The 23,766-nt window shown below is 41.4% G+C and overlaps 1 pseudogene; it reads right to left on the reverse strand.

The window, feature by feature from the left end:
- Window positions 1-912: 912 nt before the first annotated feature.
- Window positions 913-19,702, reverse strand: LOC115050680 (perforin-1-like; annotated as a pseudogene).
- Window positions 19,703-23,766: the final 4,064 nt, after the last annotated feature.

The following is a 23,766-nucleotide window of genomic DNA, read 5'->3' on the forward strand; positions in this document are numbered from 1 at the left end:
ATTAATAAACAAACCATAAAGCTTATTAAGCAGTTAATAAGCTGCTGATCAAGCGCACAGTTCTTATCCATCTCCAAAATGTTTCAATGTGTTCCACCTAGACACACCTTGAGTTGGGTCATGTGGATGTGGCGGCTCCTCTGGTTAGTGAAAGTTTTGTGACTAAATACAAATTATCACAAAAATAAATTATTGAAGCAATATCTGTAGAATATGGGATGTGGCATTGCCATTTCAAGTATTTTGCTCAACACCGGTAAGAACTGTGCTGTACGTGAGGTGGGAAAGACTAAGTTATAATAAATCCAATGTAATGTCTTTACAGTACTGCAGATTCAAGGATAAACTGATACTAAATGAAATCTGGTTCTTTTCATGATGTCATTAAAAGTTCTCGCTCAAACTCAGTTCATTCATTTGGCTGTCGTAGAAATTTAAGGCAATCAACGGGATGCCAGTGAACAGTTGTGCTCTTGTCCTAAAAAGAATCCCAAAAACATACCAACAGTAAAAGAGGTGGGGAATTAAATCTAGTTACCACGGACACCTGTCATGGTCAGGAGGGACTCCAGAGTCCCACTCTTGTTTTCATCATGTGACCAACACATGGTGTACAATAGTAATTGTCTTGATTTTCTTTTTAAATTAACCCAGGTTGAAATTATAGACAATAAAAATTTTCATATTTGAGCAGAGAACAGTCAATTTTTAACCCTACAAGTGAGTTACGGAAGTTTCTTTTGTTTGCTTCACTGCACGTTACAAGAGGACCACACCTGTTTGCCGACTGCGCCTCCAAAGACGGCGCAGTCAGCGCCCACTGTCAGCCCAAGTGTCCTCCCATTGTATTGCTCACTTTCTGAGTTTTCACCAAAATTTCCTGGCATGTTTACCATGTTTACTCTTCTTTCATCACACCACGCTCAGGATGTGACACTGCCGTGACTCTGTTTCAAGGCGCTTCCTCAGCTTGAAACCATCACCGTTGTCACACCCTGGCGATCTGTCGCTCAGCTGCACGCGCACAAAGCTTGAAGATATTCTCTTCAGAGAGCTACTTGTATGTGTATGTGTGTTTGTGTGTGTGTGTGTGTGTGTGTGTGAGAGACAGAAGAGGGGGTGCTGGGATATGAAGTAGAAGAGCTTTTATCAGTCTCTGAGTTGGAAGTCTTTGAGAGCCTCCTCAGAAGCTCAGCATTTCTTCCATTGTTCTATTTCCATCCCTCGCTTCGCTCCTGTCACATGTAAAATTATAAAAGGCCTTCTATACCCCCTACCCCGCCACCTATACCCCTCCTCCTCACTCATATCCCATCCCTTTTCCCCATGTTCCAACGTCAGAGAGGCATATAACCCACTTAGATTATTCTCAAAATACCTCACAACTTTACAGTGCTCCCACTGCAAATTGGAGTTCAGGTAAACAACTGGCTATGGAAAGCTTTTAAAAGCAGTTTCTTCATAAACTAAAGGGTTAAAGAACACTCCTGCGTACTCTCGTTACACTCTGCATTGTACCGTGTACACACAGTAGCTTGTTATGCGATCTTTTGGTGCCCTGTCTTGAATTCCTCCTCTTCAAAGATGCTATGCCTAATATGTGAACATGGGTGCAGCTATAATTTGAGGAATACACTTCACACAGTCGCCCGCTAACCTAAGGGATGGGTGGAGAAATGCTGCTTGGTGACAGCGTATCGCCCACCGGCAAAATGGTGTGTTTACTGTACACGGTGACATGAAACTCTATCACAACGAGGACAGACTTCGCCTCACTCTCACACACATACACACAGTGATATCTGAGACCTTAAAAAGCCAGCCTGCAGGCCTGCACCCGCTAACAGGTGATGCCGTTGTGACATCTCAGAGATGAGACAGACAGAGCCCCTTCCTTTGCTCTCCTTTCTCTTCTTCTATTACCCCTTATCCTCCCCTTTATCCTGTCTTCTCCCCTTGTCCTTCTCTCTTTTTTGGCTCTTCCTCCCATTTCTGTTCCCTCTTTTCTTTCCCTTCTATCCCTCTGTCACTGGCAACATCCTCCCTTCCCCCACTTTCTACCCCAAGGCACAGAGGGACTTCAGGTTTCAGTGGCAGACACAGGAAAATGAAGATTAGTTGGCCATTTCCCTAAACATAAACTGCAGCAGGTGTATTGGAAATTCCCTAGTCTTGCTTTTGTGCAGCAAAGATCACCTTTGATTTTTGAGACGCATCGCCTGAGAGCAGGCAAAACCAAAACAGGAGCCAGGGAATGCAAATAGAGTGATGTGTTTGTTACAGATATGTGTGTAGTCAACATGAAATGCACATTGCCAGCGGTGTCACAGCTGGACCGCTGCCCCATCCTCACTCCTCCTTCACGCACCGGCTCAGCTGATCCTCTGTCCACTTTAATCAAATATGACACCAACTTGTTCAAACAACAACTTGGCCATGTTATCATGGCTGTTTTCCTTCCTTTCTCTTTCTCCCTCACCCGGCTACTTTTTCTTTCCATTCGTCCACCACAGATAATGAGAGGCGCTTACAAACTCTCTGTATTCAGTTGCGGAGTTCTTCTCTGCGTGTGTTGTGTTAGAGTTCAGTTGTGTGCATGTGTGTGTGCGTGTGTGTGTGTGTGTGTAAGGTGAATAAAGGTATCATTGTTGTTTGCAGGTGTGTGCTTGTGCCAGGCAGACTTCAGCGGAGGATCCGGAGAACAATGGCTCTCTGTTGGAGGACACACCTGAGTCAGAGAAGGGAGGTGAGAGGGCCTGATCGCAGGAAGATTACACAAGAGCAGACTTCATTAAACCTGAGGAGAGGAGGGGAGGCAAGGGGAGTGAGGGAGGGGGCAGGTAGGAGAAGGGGAGATAAAAAGGTGCAGGAAGATGGAGGGAGGGATATGAGCAGAGAACCTGGACCAGCAGGAGTGGGGGACTGCAGAAAGTGGAAAAGGAGGGTGGAGGGTTAGAGTCTCTTAGCTTTGTGAATGTTGAATGGATAAAGTAATGTACAGAGTCATGCACAGAGGACAGACTCAAGGTTACTGTGGACACACAGCAGGTGCCACTGAGCCAGGCATGTAGCTCTGTGTGCATGGCATGATGGGATAGGTGGCAATATAAGCTACAGTCTCAGCATGAAGTTTGGAGGTTCTTAAAATGACGCCCACTGTTTTTGTGAAACTGGATTAATAGCTTTATATTTTCACCTTTTGTACAAAACGTTTCGAAGTAATTGACGTATCTGCATTTTCTAAAGTTGAATCAAAAAAACATGTTAGCAACTGTGGTGTCTTCGGCATCCTAAGCTCCTGACGTTTAGACCACGTTCCAGTACGGTAACCGACCTTGTTGGTCTGCTCGTTGATCCTCAGCTATACCGTCTATAAAAGTGGATGAGATTCCAGGGCTGGAAAATGAAACCTGCGCTGAAGATCTTTCAATCTAATGACCTCAAGGGGGCGACTCCACTAGTTGTGAAAAGAAACCAGCTGTTTCAAGTCTTCTTCAACACGATGTTTATTTTTTTAAAATGATGGTCCCATCCAGAGGAAAATACAACGTACAGCAGGGGATGTACTAAATACAGAGCAGGTCAGATCCACCTTCTCTTCTAAACATGGGTTCTTCATGTTTCAAAACACCAACATGGTCGACTGCCAAATGACAAAGTGACGCTTCAAACCAATGGGTGGAGTCACAGCACGTTGTGTTTGGTAGGCTTTAGTGCAATTGTAATCACACATCATACGTTATTAGAGGTGTAACAGGTAAATACGTTTCTATTATCAAGGGATTTAATTACCGCTAAACCTTTTGGGTGTATCAGCTGTCAACGTGTTATAATCTGTGCAGAATTCCATTGAATGGAGGGAACAGTGCAGGCCATACGTGTGATACAGATCACAAGTCCAGATCCAGATCATGTACAGACATTAAACCAAAGTGTTATCATTCAGCCTCGATCACTGTCTGCATGACAGCCTTACATTCATCTGCGGCACATTCCCATGCATCAAATCTGTGGGCACCTGCTCAGCGTCCTCCTTTCTTCAAACTCACTAGTCAAATATGTTTGGTGGTAGAGATGTCGGGATCGGACGTGCACTGACTCAGGGTTCAGACAAAGAAGGCGGAAAAGTAATCGGACACAAGAAAAGCTCAGTTAATAAATTTGTTAAGTCAGTGGTGTACACCAATGCAGTGATGAGCGAGGTTCTGTGCAAATTTCAGTTAGACATTCATTTCAGATAGCTTATCCATACTAGTCTTTATTTCCTTATTTCTCAATGTGACTGCTGTCGAAGCATCAGATTGAGTTGGATCTTGAGGAATGCGAGACCTGAGAACAGCTGTTGAACACTGATCAGTCTGTGTATCACGCCTGTAATAAAATAACACTTGGCAAATGCTGAATGACTTGAGTCACATCTCACAATAAAATTATTAAGGAAATTACTTAGGTTTTCTTCCAGCTGGGGATTAGCTATTTCAAGTTTCCCATGCTTTGAGGAGTATCACCACGCAATAACATACCTTTGACTAAATTCAGCCGAGCATGCTGTAACATGTGATGGATTAGAATGGCAGCGCTACAAATGAAGCACACAAACAGTTTTCCTTTAGGCTTCATTGGTGTAGTTCATATGACTACAATCCTTAATTGTCTAATGAAAGCTGCAAGGCAATTGTTAGTATTCACTAGATTGTGATCTATGTAACATCTTTCTCTCTTTCTTGTATATATTTGTGTAGAGAACACAGCAGAGTGCATGAAAATCGGTGGCAATTATTTAACGCAGTTTGTCACGCCTGAGCACAAAAGATGGGTGGAGAATTACTTCTTTCAGATCACGCTACTGACTCAGGTTCAGAGACCCAAATGTTAGGATGAGCAACAAATCGTAATTCTAATCAAAAGCAGAAAGCAAGATATTGGAAATTGTCTTTTGAAAACTGAAAAGACATTTGAGTGAGCAAATATGTTCATCTCTGTTACTGAAGGGTAACTCATAAGAGTTACTGTGCTACTATGTCTTTGAAGTCGTCTGCTTCTCTGAAGATGCATTCCTGTCTGATCTCTCATTTAAATCATATGAAACACCGTCAAGTCATCTGTCAAATGTATCTAAGTTTAAAGGAAAGACATCTTGGCGCCACCTATTCAAACATGTCACCCTGTAAAGTAAATGCAGAACTGAAGGGTCGTCCATCCACAAACAGCTGAAGGGCTGTAAGTGTAACAGCGTGCTCCGTATGGCGTATGGAGAGCACCAACTCATACATGACAGCCTTTAAAATAACACTCAGGCCAGTGGGGAGCCACGTGGGGCGGGTCCTGATTGTATCACAGAAGATGAATGATGATGTGTGAGGAGATGTGGATGTCTTCTGCTGTATGAGGCAGAAACGTGTTTGATGATATGATGTCCTAGAAATTCCTTCATGAGCACTGACTCCCTGTAATGGGGTTAATGATAACTGCTAATGACAACCAACATGTCTTACACAGAGATAGATGTATAACAGTCACAGTTTACTCAAAGGCAGAAACTAAAAGTGATAAACTTGACATGTTGATGTTATTTTCTGCGATTTAAGATCATCTCATCCATTAGTCAGGCAAAGATAACTGCTAATGTGCGTTGACAAGTATACGATGAAACACTCCAGATATAAACAATGTTGCTGTGCTGCTGGATTACAGGCAATGATTACAGGGGGAAAAAAGAGGGAATCTCATTCAAAGGCTTTTGTCACTAATATATGACATGCTCAGTGTAAAGTTGGATGAGGAGGAGGAGAAGTGGTGACAAGACGACAAAGGAAAATTGCAATGAAAAACTTTCAGAGCAATATTCACTTCCTTTCTCTCCCTCCCTTCTGTCTTTGTGTAAAAGTTCAGAAAGTCAAAGCATCCCTACTTTTGCACCAGATGAACGTTGTTTCTGTCTCAACTCCTCAAACATGAAACACAAATGGTATGTAAATGTACTCTTTGATTCTGTTTAATGTATCCGGGGTACAAGGTGCGAAGAAGAAAAGAGTCTTCACTTCTCTGCCTGTAAAGCGTTACGTTACACCTTTGCAGGACATTGGACCCCCTGCTGTGAGGATAATAGGAAGAAATTGTTTTGCTGTGAGATGAAGTGATAAAGGGAAAAGCATGATTTTTCAAAGGCTTTACAGCATCTCAACACCCTCCATGAATTCCTTCTGGAATGCATGAGCAAAATTTTCAAGTGCTAATTGAGTCATAGCTGATTGTGGAAGCATCAATCTTGGATTTAGTTTTTCTTTTTTGCCCTTTTTTCTGTGCATGAAAACATCAAAAATGTACTGGATATTTAGCAAGGATGAGTTTGGAATTTGAAGAAGGCCCATGAGTTAAGTTTTCTCTGCCACTGTATGTTGTTTCCTGCCAAAAGTGGGTTTTTTTGATTGTCACCAAAATGCACCTATCTCATCATAGCAAGGGCTTCAACCATTAGTACAGTTCAAGGACAAAAAGTGATAATACGCAGCGCTACTCTATTAAAGGTTAAAGTTTTACATGCTGATCCTAATCTTATTTTGTTAGCTCTATTATACCTCTATTATAGTTCAAGCCATAACAATTGCTTATTGTTATGGCAATTTAAACAATTTTAACTTTATGATTTGATGAAGGTTGTTATTGTCAAAATGGAGCTGGACTCCCTGCAGTTTTATCAATCAGGATCCAGGAAGCAGCGTGTCTGCCGATACTGTAATACAGTTCAAGTCAAAGGTTAACAGTTGTTAGTGGGAAAGGGACACACGTAAACAGTAATTATGTTGGAATGATAAGCTTTAACACAAAGATTAGGACAATAATGTTGTTTTTGGGTGAACTTTTCTAACCATGTAATATCAAGGAATCGCTTCAGCCTGTCAGTCAAGACGTCCTCAGACATCGATGGACTCCATAAATTCACCTTCAGCACTCCTGTTGATCATCTTTTCTCCAGCTCAAAAGTCTTCCAAGACAGGTGTGATCTGAAAGCATCAGATGGGCCACGGCTAACTGGTTAGTGTGTTCACTTTTGTGCTTTCCACCACCAGAAAAGTTTGATGCTGAAACCAAAATATTTCTTCCGAACTCCTACGTGCAGCTGTTAATGCTAACGTTGGCTGCACAGCAATGGCAACACTTAAAGCTAAGTCCTTTAATTAGAGTAAAGTGTTATTTGTAGTTAAAATTATTGGTTAAATAACACTATAAATATAGCTCTAAGCAGCAGAATTCACAGAAAACCATTTGGCACGTCATAATCAGATAAGCTAAGACAGAACTCTGACAGATTCACATTAGGTTTTGCTTTTTATATTAGTAACATGCCTCTGGTAACTAAAGACATGAACACCAAATGTATAATCAACCTGTAATTTCCAGGGAGAGCAGCATTCAATAACAACACAGATCCCATGTATCATGACAGTTTAGGTGCACAAAAATATATCTGTACTGTAATGACAAAAAAATACAACCACCGATGTTAGTACGCACTTCGTTGTTTTTGTCTTCTATAGAATCTGTATGTCAGGCAGAAGACGCAAGTTTTGCAAGTTTACCATCAGTGGTTTATCACAGCCTGTTTCCACACCAACAAAGAATGCATGTGACGAGACTGGCAGGCCTGATCCAGCTGGGCTTGACAGCAGAGCACACATGAAAGAAAGGGATGGAGGGATGGAGTGGTGGGAGTAGGGAGAAAAGCGAGGGATGAACAGAAACACACACTGGGATCCTGCTGTTCACAGCAGCAGGTGCAGGGGAGTTGGTCGGGGCGGCAGAGGGTAATTGAAGGGGGGAGTTATGAGCGGTTTTGTGTACAGGAGAAAAAAAGACATGTGAAGGTGGTGTCGGTGATGGTGGGGGCAGGGGGTAGGGGCAACATATGGGTAGTATTCACTGAATCAAACTCAGGGCCGAGAAGCGAATGAGATGGAGTCCCTGCATGGGTTCCAATAAATGGAGACCCTGCTTGATTTTACTCTACCATGAGGCTTTTCATTACGACCCATTGAACTTAAGCACCGCGATGATGCTCTGGACTCCAAGAGGCAGTAAGCCAGCACTGACAACATCAGGAAAGCCCACACTTAACACTCTGCTGCCTGCTGAGTGAAGGTAAACAGCAGAAAAAGCAGCAAGCGGCTGCTGATTGCTGAGACACGTTCAGAAATACCTTTTGACTAGGTTGAAGATTTGGCAGAATTTTCAAATAGCACACTCCACCTCTCACTTCCAACTTTCTTACAGTCCCATTTTTGTCCGCTTTCACCTCTCTGCCATCAGAACTGGCTGTCACACCCATTTGCTGACAGCATAGAATTTGGACCCCTTTAAATTCTATGCATTTCACCTTTAAAAAGTGAAATGGTCTTGGTGTTCCACAAAATGGATGGAGTCAGTGTATTTTCATATGAATAGGCTGCAGCTTCAGTAACCAGGAGCAACCTTTTTCATTGGTTATTGTGTTTAATAGACAGGATAATTAACTGAACCAGTACAAACATCGTCCCCTGCACTCCTCTGAGTTAGTTTGAGCCCTAACAAAGATTAAAAAAAAAAAAAAGTGAGAGTGAGGGAGATGGAATGGGGGATATATCAAATTACAGTACATCAGGCTTGAGGAGAAGCATCTTTCTTGAAGACTGGGCGTTGACAGACAGCAAGAGAAGAGGCAAGGGAGGATAGCTGAAGATCTGTGCCTTTGATGAGACATAACAATATCCAAATCCCCGACCGCCTCTTATTTAAGTTACTGAGCACTCTAAAAAAGGGAAGTTCTTCCAAAGTCGCTCAGAAGCTTGTACGCTTTAGGTGAGGGGAGGGAATGTAGGGAGCAAGAAGTAGAAGGGTGGGGGAAAGAAGATAATGTTTATGCATTAGATTTTCAAAGCACTTTTTTCTGCAAGGAAATTCAGATTCAAAGGTGTACTTCTTGCAGGAAGATCTAAAGGATTCTTTCTCCCTCTCCCTGTTATTGCTTGAGTGACAAAGTCTCTCTGTAGCTTAGCCAGGACTTTGTATGCACATGGTAACTAGGTGTGAGTAGGCCCTGCATAGCTACAATATATCCACCGAGGGGACCGAGTGATGTATAACTGTATATTTTATATATAATATTTTCTACGCTCAAACTACATATTTGACATCAAAGAGAACAGTAACACTAAAGAAATACCTCGGCTAGGCAATCAAATGCTACTGTTAACTCCAGTCAAGCACCCTGCTGCTCACAAGCAAAGCCACTGTGCTCACAGTGGGGCGTGAACTGTGCGCCCGCCACTCATCACTCCACATTCAAACTCATTGGAGTAATATTAACTGAGACCTTTTTCTAAGTGGAAGTTTGAACTCCAAAACTTCAGAAGCCGAGCACTTTGAAAGAGCTGAAGGAGCGGAGATTAGAGGGTGTGTATGTGCACGCTCGCGTCTGATACTTGCTGAGCACAGCACTCGTACATACGTGTGATTAAAAATTCAAATGAGCGCCTTTAGAATCGATGGAAGGCTTTGAGGCTCCATAATGAGGCTGATATATGAAGTTTAAACATTCAGAGCTGCTGGAAGTGCCACCGTGGAAAAAGAGACAGAGAGAGGGGAGGGAGGCAAAGAAAAAGGGGCAGATTTGTGGCTTTGATGCAGGAATATCACCGTGGGGCACGGCTGGTTGGCTGGTGCCGGCTGGTACTGGGATCCGGAGCACTTTCCGAGTGTGTGCAACCACGTTCCCCAAGACACCATTTCGAGCAATCCCCCACCGAACAGTCCAGGACAAACCGGGAAGGAAGGAGGGAATGAAAGAGGCGAGAAACACGAGCAGAGACATCACAGAGAGAACTAAAGAGGGGACAGGATGGGAGAAAGCAGCACCTAGTGGAAAAGGAGGGGTTCAAAGAAGAGCTGCACAGTACAGAGGTAGAGAAAGGGAAAACTGAGGCTGACAAAGAAATGTCTGCTATCACCTTTACATATAAACCCTTCAAGTAGATACATTTACACACTCGCACACTTGCACAAACACACACAATAGGACAAGTGGCGAGAAAAGAGGAGGAGGGTGGCGTTGGTTTGGAGTAAGGACCTGGGACAAGAGGAAAGATGCATTAGTTCACATGCTAGAGTGTGTGACCACATGCGGGGACACACAAGTGCGCATGCACACACACACACGCACACACCATTGTACTTCTATCTGTGGAAGCAGTGGGAGTCTAGTGCCACTTTGAACTTGCCTACCATTAAAAGCCTGACAGAGTTTTGAAGAGGCCCATTGAAAGGGAACCTGTGCATTTATGATGTAAATGTATTTTTTCCAACCCTTTCTTCTTCCCCCTCCCCACCTCCCCTTTTTTTTTATATTATTTTGACAGCCTTTGAAATTTGTCATATGCACATCCAATTTAACAGCCAGAAAAGACTTCTTTGGCCCCCTTCTTTCTTTTTTGAAACAATCCATTTTCATATCAACTTGAAAGGAATTGGCTGAATATTTTGGCTTGATTCTCTTTAATGTGATCATCTCTGTTTCAAACGCTCAGTGCGGTGGAGTTACATTCTTTTAGTCAAGTAATTTTCTGTCAGGTTTAGTCTCATAACTGATTCTTCAAAGAGAAAAACAAGTGATTTTTCAAAAAGACAACAACAGCTTCAGTCCTTGTGCAACACTTTTTCTTTTCACTTTAATCTGGTTGGCATGACCTTTTCTGTATTTTGTGGCACATGTCCCCCTTAACAGCATCAAACTATCAGGTCAAACAGCACCTGAAAATTATTTCTGGTGTTTATTTAACACACTGGATAGATATTTTATTATGTCAGACAGCGTAGGGGGCGTCCATTAAACTGTCAGTCACTGACAAGGTATGTTAAAGTTGTGAAGATCACTTTAATATCAGTGTCAAGGTTATCCTGCATGCTATATTCAGCGCCAGTGGACAAAATTTGAACTCAAAATGTTTACCTGTATTTAATGAGCAGCAAAGAGGTGTCTCAAGAAATTATTGTATTCAACAGTGTATAAACACATCAGAGCACAGCACACGTTTTCCATCTTAATCCAATTTAATTCTGCAGAAAAATCCTTTTGCTTCCAGGACACACACAGACTGCCCTACTTGTGTTTTTGTGACGCTTAAACAATGTGTGCTTGAGAGGCAATATGGTAGAAAAACAAAGAATATCACATCAAACCAAAACTAAAAGTATTCTGTCTTTGATTGGTGACAATTTTTGTCCAAACTGTAATGTTTCTTGAATTTGAAATGAGCAATTTGTCACTTTTTGCTATTTCCACATAATATTAGCTAACAGGAGCATTACCAGCTGTCTCCTTTCCAAATTCAGTGAGACTTTGCATTTCAGCGTCTAACTTCACCTCTGTACTCGATGTAAGATGTCTCCAGTATGGAGTCTACTAAGGTTATTCATTTTATTAAATTCACATCAGTTAGGAAGAACAATCACTAAGGGACACATTGTGTTCACAAAAATCTGGTCGAAAAAAGTCAGAGTCTCTCTCGGTCTGTCCCTGCTGTCATCCCAGCACTGCTGAAGGTTTGGTGGATTTACATCGAACCTTTCACCACCTCACCTGTGGATGGCTGCCAATGTCCAGCAAGAGGAAACCCTCCATAAAGCCGGCGATTGTTTTGTAACCTGCCATCTTGGTTTTTTGAAACCAGAGGAAGCTATATTTGGAAAGGAAGGCGGAGTTGAAGTGGATCTCACCTGCTCTGTATTATGTCATGATTATTAGGAGGTATCCATTTTTTAATGCAGACTCTGCTTTAAGGTTTATTAACCCATATGGAGCCATCATTGAAAAAAATTGAACATCATGTTGTATTAAAGACGATTCAAAGCCAGACGGACAAAGAGCACATCATTAATATGCTTACTGACTTAATACCGAAGATTTTTGCAGCCAGTGCAGTCACCCCGAAATGGTCTTGGAATAGATTTCAGATTTAAAACATTTCAACCTTTGCTTCACTTTAAAACCCTGTAACAGTCTCTGAACTCCGGTCCATACCTCCAGTCAGAGGCTTCCCTTTGATAACGACGTTCCCATCCCTAAGCTCCTTTTCCTCATCACCACCCCCACCACCAGCCTCTTGTCTCCACTGGAAGCTTGCAGTTACTGGAAGTATCGTATACCTGTGGTGATCACCATCCTGTTGTTAGTCTCTCCTGACTGAAATCATTTTATCCGCCTGTTTTGATGTGAATGATATTTTGTGCCCTGAAGTTGTCTGTTTTATATCTCAGGAAAGAAAATCTGATCAAATCTTTTAATTCTCTTCTGTTGAAAGATTGGAAGAAATGTGGCTATTATTCCACCATGTCAGTTTGACTGACGCCACTCTGCCCAGCGTCCAGACATCACCAGCCCATAGCCTATTTGTGCAATCACCGCCATTGATATAATGGTACAGTGTGTTGTACCTGTTCGAGCTGATGTGTATCATACTTCACTGGGGGACCACCTGATGGTTGAGAAAGATACTTTGTGCCATATCCTTCACTTATTCACCCACACACACCCGCACGCTGTGTTGTTGTGCTCATCCATGGTTGCTGAGTCTTAATAAAGCGCAATCCCTGCCGTGCATACTCTCTCTGTTCTCCAACTCCTGCTGATCGTCTGTCTCAAGAGTGGCGTAATTTACTGTCACAGAACTTCTCAAACCGGCCACCACACAGTGCACTGAGGGGGGACGGGAAACTTGGTAACACAGATCGTCGTCAAAAAGAAGGGGAAAAAAAAAAAAAAAAAAAAAAAAATCCTACTTCTCAAAAAAAAAAAAAAAGAAAAACAAGAATAAACTCTTAAAAAAATAATGTAGGAGGGGGGCAGAAACAGTTTTTCACAGACTCAAACACACCCAGCAGTTCGTCCAGCTTTGTTTAGGTTTCTTTATTTTATTTTTTTTTTTAGGAGAGAAAGGGGGGTGGGGGGTGGGATTGCTAGGTGCTTGTCAACGGTTGAAGCTGCAGACGCACCTGGCATAGTGCAACTGGTCTTTGATCACTTGTCGAGTGAAATTCCGCCACTGGATTAAAGTGAAAGAGGGGGCAACCAAATGTGGGAGGACTGAAAGAGTGATAAAGAAGGAAACAGAGAGAGGACGACTTGTCTGAAATGCAGCCTGTGTGTTTTGTGCCTTTAATGCTGCATGCACTGCCCCGTTGGCTGTAAATTAAAATCAGCATGAATTGTTGAATTTGTCTAAAGCCAACCTACTCTATTCTGTCAGGTTTTGAGTTTTAGTGTTCTGTCCTGTTTTATTTTGTAGTCCTGGTTCCTTCGTGTTCCCCGTTACTTTACTTCCTGGTTGTGTCCCATGTTGATTGCCTTCCCTGCCCTAATGTGGATCACCTGTGTCTTGTCTAGCACTGTATATTTAAATCCTATTTTCAGTCTCGTCCTTGTTGCGTGTTCGTTTTCCACGTGCTGCCTTGTCGTTTTGTCCGTGCTCTGTCCATGTTTTCTTGGGTTAGGGTTCTTTTTTTTTTCGTCACCTACCTGGTTTCTGGCTCCTGCAATTGGGTCCTCACCCTGCAACGCACTTCACCACGTTTTTCGACGTGACATATTCAGACCCATCGTACCGCACAAGCTGCATGTTTGGACTCACGTGCAGAGAGTCACTTTTTGCGAAAACAGAACCGCACCATTTAAATAGCTTTACTTATGATTCTGAAAAATTATCTGCTCACTCCGAATCTGTTAGTTAGCTAGTAGCTGATGCACAAGTAAAGAAAAAAAAGTTTGTAAAGAGCAAGGGGATCAAATCCAGATGAGAACCTCCCCTGGAAAAGAATTTAAGAGGCCCAAGACGGTAACGCTTCATATTGTGTGCTCATGCATGTGGAAGTATGAATATGGGAGTGCATGTGAAGTTCCAGATTTTGTTCATTTAAATCTTAACCATATGACCCCATTCACTCTTCAGTAAAGTAAAAACTACAGAACTGCTTTCACTGCTGGATGTCTTACATATCATTTTACAGTCATTTGTTCCTGCTGAATATGTAATTCATTAGAGCACATATTTAGTTTTTTAAAAGGGGCAGAATAATTTCTGAAGCACTTCAAAGATCATTCAGCATTTGCTGTTTCTGTACCTGCTGCAGGATGGTGTATGCAGGAATCAATCACGAGGATGCTTTATTAACCTCATGTCATAAACTATCAGGAATCAGTTTATTGTATTGATTTAATGAAACCAGGAGGGTGGTGACACCCTGGACAGGTCACAAGTCCATCACAGAGCCAACACACAGAGACAGACAGGGACCAACAACCACTCACACTCACAATTTAGAGTCATCGGTTAACCTAAACATTATGTCTTTGGACTGTGGGAGGAAACCCACACAGGCACTGGGAGAACATGCAGACTGCACAGAAAGGCCCCAGGCTGGGAATCGAACCCCTGATCTTCTTATTGTGGGGCAACAGCACTAACCACCACTCCGCCGTGTACCTGGAAGACATCTGTTTTTAAAATTCTGTTCTGAGCCATGTTCATCTTAAACAGCAGTTTCTGAGAAATTATGTTATTCTTCTCTCCCAGTGGCTCCTTCACTGTGACCTCCTCATAAAACACAGCATTGTGCGGCAGGTGACGATCACGCACTGCTGTGTGAAAGTAAAGCACCAGTTAAGACCCTTTTTCAAACATGCCAGGGCATCCAAGCTAAACTATTAGCAATACCAAGTTAACACCTAGCGTGGGAGCCATGACAGAGCACCATTGCTTTGAATGGTGGGAGCGACCTTGAGTGAAGCACCAGGAATTCCCTCCTCTTGACAGCTGGCTCTGACGTATGCCCTTGACTTAGCATGCGTTAATGCTGTCAAAGATGTTTGGGGAGAGAACTGCTGGCATGATAATCTGCTCTATGTTTGCCACAAGGCTAAGCTGAGCCGTCCGTGGTATGCACAGGGAGGTGTTGACAGTAATGCTACCAGTTGTTCGATCCTCCACTGGGGTGGTACTGGAGGATAAAAGGGACCAGAAATTTCCCAGGTTGCAGTGGACAGCCACAGCAACTGGGTGAGCAGATTCACAGCAGCTGCTTCAATGGCAATATCACCAGGGGGGTCCACCAGTATAGGATATACATGTGTATAATGATATACCCACATAAACATGCACACAGAAGACCTCAGAAAATGAGGGATTGTGTAGCAGAAATCTCGTCTTTTTCTTCTCAGAAATTCTGAGAAGGCTTCCCTCACACTTTAGCTGCCACTATAAAGGCCTTAGTAAAGAATTGGCAGAATGCAGAATAAAGCCAAGCCTCATAAAACATGTCTGGTATGTCTGAAGATTTTTGGTCACACACATCAGCAGGTTTTTGGAGGCCAATAATAGTGTTCCTGATGAATTATTTCAGTTTGTTAACTGGTGTGTTAGATACTGTTTGATGCAAAAACACACATACACAATGATACAGAAATATACAAAATTAAAGTGCAACATTGTTCATTTTCTATATTACACAGAGTTTAGTTTTTGCTATTGACCAAATGGACATATGTTTTATCTTCAGGTCCCATTTGCACCATTTTTTTTTTTCTGAAACCTTCCACACTAATCAGCCACATCAGTGCATTTCATAACTTTGGATTACCTCACTGACAGTATCTCCACTGCCCCAAGTGGTGGCCGGTGAAAAAATGTTAAATATTTATCATGATCCAAAAAAGATCGACAATGCTACGGTTAAAAAGTTTCACTTTTTAACAAATATGCCCCAAAGCATTAAAAATCAGTAACTGTGACTGTTAAAGTCTGTGAAAACGGACTGTGTCAATCAAGTTGTAAAGAAGAAAAATAATACAGCATTATTTAGAAAACGTTTGTGTTATTTTTATGTTTAATTTTTTTTTTTTAGTTTTGTTTCAGCTTGTAGATTTTGTCTTTACAATTGGTGAATGGTAAAACGAGAGAAGTTTGTGCTGTATAAACTGATGCTGATCCTCAAACTCTCTCTAAAGCGCAGTATTAAGATCGGTCCAGCAGATGGAGACATCTATAGCTCAGAAATTATTAGCGTCCCCTCACCTCCTTTGACTGTTCAATCTGAGAGGATTTTAAACAGATATCAACAAAAATCTTTAATATCAAGATAGCTACTATGTCATATTGTACTCTGGAAATGTGTGATGATAATTGCAATAATTATGGTGTTACAGAGAGCAAGTTTGGTCCAAATCCAAAGCAGGAAACAAAGTTAACCAAACATGGAGGTGAAGATGACTGCGTCAAGCAAAGCCCCTGAACCTGAGGCTTTTATGAACTGTTTGTTTGTATGTGCACTGATATCAAAACACAATCTGTTAAAAAAGCTAATGTTACCGCTGAGATGTAAAACTGGAAGCAAAAAAAAAAACAAAACAATGTTATCCTCCCTGATCAAGATGAATCTCTAACCCTGATTAACAGTTTGTTTGTGGAGCCAGCAACAACAGTCCTCACAGGGTGGAAAAAAAAAAAAAAACGCCAAAACCTTTTTTTTAGCCCACCATTAGATGGAGAAGTTGGCAAATTTGTCATGATGACATGAAACACATTCTATCATCATCATTATAAAGTTTTTTGGGTGTTTTTTTTTCGCATCATAGCGGTTGCATATTGTTGCAGCAGAAGCATTTGTCAAGTAAAATACTTAATTAGCACATATGCTAGAGCATATGCTGCTAGAGCCAATATTGTCTTAGCATGTTTGCAGCCATGAGAATATACTGCATGCTCTTGTTTGTGCATGTTGATGTTTGTGGGTACAGTTTAGATATTTTTGTGTGTGTGTGTTTACATGCACGTACATGTAGTCGTGCTGGGGTGTGGAAACCTCTAAAAGCCCTCTTCACCTCGCCTCGGTTTCATGGGAACCTGTGTGCAGCTAATCCTCCTTTTGGCTTCTGCAAACAAATCATCCAGCTCTAAGACCCACAGCTCCTCAAGTGGGCTTCTAGCTCTCTTTGCCAAGCCTCACCAAAAAAAAAAAAAAAAAAAAAGAAACCCTCTCTCCTTTCTTCTCTCTTTTCTCATATGCTTCACATAAAACAGCTACCTACCGTGAGGCAAATCCCCTTGTCTCTGTCTCTTTTCTTCTAGGAGTATGGAAAGGAGAAAGGAATGGGGTGTGGATAAGCTGGACCAGCAGGAGATTGTCAAGTTGAAAAACTAAGATGACCTGTTTTGGAAAAGGGGGTGAGTCTGAATAACAGGTGCTGGTAAAGGGTCAATATTTGATAGTAGGCTAGAGGAAAGCGAAGATAAAGGGATGGATCTCAATACTTTGATGTAGCATACTGTACAGTATATGTGTGGGTATCTATCTATTGGGAACAGCATTTCTTTTGCTATGTCCATTATTTTTTTCACACCAGCACGCCAATGAGTGTATCAGTATTAACCTGTGAGCATAACACACATAATGAATAGCGATCACTCATCTCCATGATTTCTTGCCAGCTACATGGTTGAGTCAATTTACATATATATGAAGAATGTATACATGTAAACAAACAATAATCAATTTCAATACAGTACTATGCAAAAGCTGTATAAAGTAAGAATGCTTCCAAAAAAAAAAAAAAAGAATTGTTAATAGTTTATTTTTATCAATTAGCAGAACGTAAAGTGAATGAACAGAAGTGACATCTAAATCAAATGAATGTTTGGTTTCAATATATTCTCGTATTTTTGAAGACATTCTTACTTCACAGCATTTTTTTCCCTCTTTCCTAAAACGTTTGCGCTGTACAGTTTATACAAAGAATGTCAGGAACTTTCAGCATGGTTTTCTGTAGTTCACCGTGAACTATTCTCTCTTCGTGACATCACGTCATTTGTACCAATGATTTCATTGTTAAAACTGAGGTTGACACTCAGAGATCTTTAACCTCTGTAATGTGACTTTATTTTCCAATTATTATGGGATGAGTGAAGTGTATTCATGAACCTTTTTTCCCAGTGCTGCACCAAACAGGATACATCATTTTCACTTTACACACATTATTCATTTGGTAAGTGGTTATTTGCAGAGTTACTCACTTGGTAAAATTTATTTACATAGCACCTTTCATACAAAAATGTCTGTCACAGTTCCAAATGAGCACCCATCAATCCAATCACTGTTCCAGTAGGTGTCCTCGTTTTAAACAATGAATATCAGTTTGTTTTCTTCGTCAATTTTAATGTATCCAAATTCAAAGAGCACTGACCATTTAGGATTGTCATTTTCATAAATGATGGCAGTGCAGCTTCTCTGAGAACCATATTATCTGACCTCAACTGAACCATCTGTCTGAGTTCACCTGTCCACATACAGATCCTGTGTATAAAGACACAATCATCCCGTGCACTGGTAGCGCCTTCAGTCCAGCCTTGGCAGGATGACCAGCCGGCAGTATGGTGTGCAGGGGCATCGGGTTTGCTTTTCAGTGAGTTAAGCGGGTTATTATGAACCAAAGGGTCTGATTGCCCTTGAAAGAGGATATCAGCCCCGTTAATGCTTCCCCCAATGACTTCTGTGTTACGCTCCAGAAATGCAATACTTAAACTGAGGATAGAGAACTCCTTCTTCTTTGCTTCGCAGTGTTGCATCATCAATTTAATACTGGCAGGAGAAGCAAAGCCAGCTGAAGCCTCAAATGACAGTCATTGACTTCTGTTGCTGACAGGCCGTTCATGGTTGCCTTGCAGGTCTTGATTGCAGTGACTGCTTCCATTTCCCCTGCCAGAAACACTTGTGTGCTGTAATGAGTACAATAAGTATCTAGCAGATTTGTTATATAACGATTCGGTTTTATGTGAATAGGAAGGAAGAGAATTCACAACTGAATCAAATTAATGATTCATTCGGGGTGTTGTCACCAGTCTGTAGCTGTGAAAACAGGGACATATACTTAAATTAAGGTCCATTTCAATTCATTATCATTGATAGCAAAATTGCCATCCTCTTTATTTGTTCTATTAACAGATGATTAGTGGTGGGAGCTCAAACGTAAAGGACCAATTTAGTGGCATCTAGGGTAAGAGAGAGTTCCATCACCACTCCCATAGAAGAACCCACGGTGGACTACAGGGACGTAAAAACATTTGTCTGATTAGTCCATTTTGGGCACCTGTAGAAATGTAACACTGATGCATGGTGGGTTTCTGACGACTGACTATATTTTTACTTTCAGTTTCAGGTTACAGTGGACAGAATGGTGACAGAAGGTGTAGTGGTCTTGTTATGACTTTTGGATGGCAAAAATAGGAGAATCCATAAAATCCATAGGACAATCCATAAATTGGTACAAATACTGCTCTGGGGTCTGAAGTTAAATTGAGGCCAGTCTTCCAACCATTTGATACTGAGACTACACTGGATACCTTTAAACTGGACGTGGGGAGGGGTCTCCAGTCCACCACAGCAACTTGGACCTTCTACTTCTCTTTATTCATATAGCTGTTTGTGTAAAGCCTATCAGTCAAATTTTCCATTTTCCATCTTCCATGTTTTAGTGTCCATAATGTAGGCTTCTTTCCGCTCCATTGTGATGATGTCGAAGCCTAATAAATGATGAAATGATCCTCAACACAAACCGTTGATAAAAAGGAAATAAAGACTCAGATGGATCCCCTGATCTTGTCTGCTGACCGTCCAAAGACACCATGTTTAGTTTAACTGGTGACTCTAAATTGTCTGTAGGTCTGAGTGTGAGTGGTTGTTGGTCTCTGTCTATCTCTGTGTGTTGGCCCTGTGATGGACTGGTGACCTGTCCAGGGTGACCCCACCCTCACCAAGACTGAGCTGGGATTGGCTCCAGCACCGGAAACAGATAAGCTGTCGATGACGCAGGCTCCAGCGTTTTTCTACAGTAAATACAGAAAATAGATGGGTGCATTAACTATGTCCAGACCTCTTGAGAGGCTGCAGATATGTGATAAGCTTTTGAGAATGAAAGCTTGCAGACAGTATACACTGTAAACATTAAATTGGTCTATGGAAAAACAAACTGCCGTGTTTATCACAGGATGTCGTTCTTATTCTGACGATTATATATTGGCACCAAATGTAAATCTAAAAAAACATTTAAAAAAAAAAGAAATACAGCGTCACAGGGAAAAGAAATTTTCCTAATTAATAATAAAACAAAACAGATAAATTGCAAAATTATTGTTGCATGCTAGCCAGGTAGCCTCAGACTGGATGACCTGTCTTGTTATTACTGCTACAGTCACTCTATAAGTACTGAATGCTAAAGGGTAAGTAATTACCTGTTAATGCTTACAGTACGTTGGCCATGTAACAATGGCAAAAATCACAAATACCTCATTAAAGTTAACATTTTGTCAAGGCAACTTTTGCCACAGTCACAGCCAGAATACTCGCACTGTCACCTTTCTATCAAACTTCAGTGTGGGGGTCATTGCTTTGCTGAAAAATAAAATATTGCATCAGCAGTTTTCTCTCTGTTGAATGCATTCAGATGAGCGTTTCTTTTTCCTTGTTTTTGCCACAATTTCGATTTTCTGTAATCTTCCTCCTGCTCTTTTCAATGATTTTTCTCCATAATAATAAGTTTGTTTGGATTGCCCCTTCCCTTTTAACACTTCATTCATATCCGTTCACCCTCATCAGCTAAATGGTAATACTTCACAAAATCTTCAATCAATAATTGTTGTTGTGTGGGTTGCTGTTGGGCTGTCACCTGTCATACAAATTATTATGTGACTTTTGTGCTTTATGTTTGTCCTTGGTAGGTTGTTTTTACATTTTGCTGTGACAATAAAGTATGTTTGAACATTCAAAAGAAAATCTATGATAATTACATCCACTGGGATTCAGCGTATAAGCATAAAGCATGACAAAGTCTAAAGGGCTGAATACTTATAACTGATACTTCACAGCAAATACCCAAAGGTAAAACAGCTGTCACACTTAATGATAGTGCTTGGAAATACAGTAAAATGGCAATTGTGAATAAAAGATAATTAAAGTGGCTTCAGCGTTATACACTGAATTCTACCTGTGTCCTGTACATTGATCAGCCATAACATTATGACCAGCTGCCTAATATTGTGTAGGTGCCACTTTTGCCACCAAGACAGTCCTGACCCATTGAGGCCTGGACTCCTCTAGACCTCTGAAGGGGTGAGCTGTTGTATCTGGACCAAGTTGGTAGTTGGAGTGATAGAGTGATAAGGAGTTATAAGTTATGGGAACAAAAAAAGCAGAATGGTTTCCAGTGCTGGACAATGTGTCAATGAGTAAAGGAAGTTCAATGACCTGGCACTTCCTATTGTTACCACAGGGGGCAGTAGTAACATAAAAATATGATTAGAAATGTCAGACAGTAGCACTACATTGCAAAAATGAGAACAGCCTATGCAATATAGATAGATATATTTAAAGATCATATCCAAGTTATAATAAACCATGTTCAGAGAACACGGTTTAACATTTATTCATCCAGTACCAAATGAATACAAGAATCACACCCATGAGTGTCTGGTGCAAAGTTGCCACTGCTAATCAGTTGTGTCCTCAACCTTCTGTCAAAAACAAGTTTTTGAACTTGAGCTGTATGACTCGAGGGAATTGATGAATAGTCTGCCTATTTATAACACAGAACAGGTGAGCTGATACACAAAGGTAAAGTGATTGGCTGGGATCCTCAGAGGACAATATGTGCCTGTGTAAATATATACACACACAGGGAAAATACTTGTATTTGCACAGTGACAACACATATGCACACACATGCACTGATCTACTGTAAATATATCAAATCTTATGAGAGTGTATTCAGGCCGGTATACATAAACACAAAGGATGTACATGAAAGACTGTACATGTACAGTCACTGTGAAAGATTTACAGCTTGTTGCTGGCAACCAATAAAACCCTCATTTCCATCCAAACAACTCAAATATATTTTTGAGCAAGTGAAAAATGAAACAATATGCTCTTCATAATATTAGCTTCAACTCTCATGAAGGCAATTAGATCGGCTGAGCAACCCTTTGCTACAGAATGAATATAAATTTACTATTGGGTGTTGCGTTAGGGGTGGTTTCAAGGAGCAATTCATGGGTACACCCAGGAACACCCAGAAGACTAATATGGTCATTGATTTCAAGAGGAATAGACACAGACCAAAGTCAGTCTCACTACAGGGAACAGTGGTAGAGCTGGTCACAGCCTTTAAATTCTTGCGATTGCAGCTGGCCGACACTCTGAACAAAAGCTGGACTAGTCTCACCACACGAAGGCAGTATTTAGACTGTTTTAAGCAGGCTGCGTTTTCTTAGAAGGCTACGCTGTCAAGAAGTTGGAGTAATTAGCTGGTAGCTTGAGCGTCTTACTCTACAGTATCCCTAATGTGAAATACAAGCATGGGTTACAATATTATACTGCTATTTTGCCACTCCTACTGTAAATGTTGCAAATTTAAATTGGAACATATAATCCCTAAAAATTTCTATTATAGAAATGGATCAAACAAGAGATGGCCCTCATTCATCTTCTGCCGCTTATCTGTTTCCGGTTACAGGGGTGCTGGAGCCAATCCCAGCTCACATTGGGTGAGGGCGTGTCATCATTATCATTGTCCCTGTAGCTGTCCTCCTCATAAACACTGAATATTAGTTCGTCAAGCATGTTGATTTTGATGGGTCCAAATTCATTAATTTTCCTTCCATTTAGGAATGCTGGCAGTGTGCTTTATATGATCACCATATTTGACCTCAACTGAACCATCTGTCTGAGCCGGTCTGTCCCCTCACCCAGTGTGAGTTGGTGTCACAACTCGCCCTGCCTTCTGTGTGTGTGTACTATAGTGCGCCACTTCCCATTTTATTTTGTCTCATTTCAGGTCACCTTACTTCCTGGTCCTTTCAGTTTCCTGCCCCTGGGATTGCCCTAATGTGCCTCACCTGCATCTGTCCAATCACCTCCCCCGTCAATATACACCTCACTTCACCCTTTTGTTCTTTGCTGGATCGTTGTAGCCTGTCACACGTTCCAGCACTCCTTGCTGTCTCTTGTGTTTCTGGCTTTTGACCCAGTTTGGATTATTTGGACTTGTCTTTTGCCACTTCCCTTTCTGCATCTGCCTGTGGACCGACTACTCGTGTACCAAACCTGGATGAAGGCCTATTAAACTGATCCCTGTGCCTGAAAGTCAGTCAGTCAGATCCTTTCCCTGTGGCTGCACATTAAAGCTGGGACTGGCTCCAGAAACCCCCCATGACCCGGGTTTGTAAAATTATTTCTTTTAGCTGAGACAGCTACTACAGTGCAGTACTTATTAGACCACTGCCGTTTGACTACAATGAAATAGGAGATCCTGATAAGAAAATTTACCATAACCAGTCTAGTTAGTTTGTGTGTCCCACAAAAAAACTAGATGTATTCTAAGAAGCTGCTGACTTCTTACTGAGTTACAGAGTCCTACTGCCATAAAATTAATCCTGTGTTTTATCTGTTTGGTCAGAAGTCAAAAAACTGCTGACAAGGAAAAATGCCCTTTATCTAAGAATGACACAACAAGCAGCTGAAAGTGACAACAGTCGCATAAGAATGTCTTTTACTGTGAGGTTCCACTTTGTCCAGTAGATGGTGTTGTTGACATGACTATAGCAATTGAATTTGTGCTCTTGCATCCCCTCGACTGACTGTGAAAACAATTTTCCCTGTAGGACAATAAAGGTTATCTGTCTATAGATGACCTCC

The sequence above is a fragment of the Echeneis naucrates genome, chromosome 1, assembly GCF_900963305.1.
Source record: "Echeneis naucrates chromosome 1, fEcheNa1.1, whole genome shotgun sequence".
NCBI lineage: Eukaryota > Metazoa > Chordata > Actinopteri > Carangiformes > Echeneidae > Echeneis > Echeneis naucrates.